The sequence below is a fragment of the Eurosta solidaginis genome, chromosome X (genome assembly GCF_040869045.1).
Source record: "Eurosta solidaginis isolate ZX-2024a chromosome X, ASM4086904v1, whole genome shotgun sequence".
Taxonomy (NCBI): domain Eukaryota; kingdom Metazoa; phylum Arthropoda; class Insecta; order Diptera; family Tephritidae; genus Eurosta; species Eurosta solidaginis.
This window is the reverse complement of record NC_090324.1, coordinates 201,805,479-201,806,797: the sequence shown is the minus strand read 5'-3', so window position 1 is coordinate 201,806,797 and position 1,319 is coordinate 201,805,479. Positions and strand designations below refer to the sequence as shown.

General features: G+C 35.0%; 1 pseudogene; it reads left to right on the top strand.

The window, feature by feature from the left end:
• Positions 1-735: 735 nt before the first annotated feature.
• LOC137235609 (U6 spliceosomal RNA) lies at positions 736-832 on the top strand (annotated as a pseudogene).
• The last annotated feature ends 487 nt before the right edge of the window (positions 833-1,319 follow it).

The window sequence follows — 1,319 nt, the reverse complement described above, 5'->3', positions numbered from 1 at the left end:
GAATGTGTTTTGTGTGTGTATGACATGTGTATCAAGTGGAAGGTATTAACGAGTATTTTAAGAGGAAGTGGGCCATAGTTCTATAGGTGGACGCCATTCAGGGATATCGCCATAAAATTGGCACAGTGTAGTGTAAACAGCCAACAATTTGATGCCAAATATTTAAATCAGCTAATGCTACCCTGTAACAAAAATTGTCTAAATGTTCATCAACACATAAAAAGGCATCTGATAATTGTTGCTGACATAGCCATTCACACTATTTAATACAGGTGTGTGTACAACACACAACCAAACCAAATTTGCATTCCAGCAAATTTGCGAATGTTGCATTTCCCACAGAAGTCACAACTCAACACAGGTGTGCAGGTACATATTTTGTATCGAGTTGTATGTAGGTATGTAAGTATGTATGCGTAAGGTAAATATGAATGTAAGTATGTATGTTTAAAGTAAATATGCATGTAAGAATATGTTTAGAATAAATTAGTATAAATAAGCTGACAATATCTGAATAAAAAGCATTCGCTCTTTGATGTTAAAAACTCACAAAACCAATTACTTCATTTTAAATCTTCTATACGGCGATCCTGTCTATGATCCTACTGGCTGATTATTCAGCCTAATTCATTGGTAAGAATTTTACTGGCTGATTACAGCCTAAGCCTTGTAAACGAAAAAAAAATACGAGAAATGATAATTAAATTCGGGCACCAACAGTAAAACTTGCAGCAATTGGAAGACCTCAACAAAATATACATTGCAACGATACAGAGAAGATCAGCATGGCCCGCAAGGATGACACCGAAATCGTGAAGGGTTCAGGACTAGCAGCTAATAATTATAAGTATAACACGTATATTAGCTTAATTTGGAAATTTAAAAATTATTTTTAAGCAGAAAAACATTCGGGCGACCTAACGGCTGCCTATTGACAAGCAAACACTTAAACTTCTGCTGTAAAAACTTTTTGCTACAAATTATTGAGCTAAGGGATTAGGAATAATATTATAAAAATAATAAGTAAGGAAGGTTAAGTTCGGGTTTAACCGAACATTACATACTGAGTTGAGAGCTATGGAGACAAAATAAGGGAAAATCACCTCGTAGTAAAATGAACCTAGGGTAACCCTGGAATGTGTTTGTATGACATGTGTATCAAATGGAAGGTGTTAAAGATTATTTTAAGAGGGAGTGGGCCATAGTTCTATAGATGGACGCCATTTAGGGATATCGCCATAAAGGTGGACCAGGGGTGACTCTAGAATTTATTTTGTACGATATGGGTATCAAATGAAAGGTATTAAAGAGTATTTTAT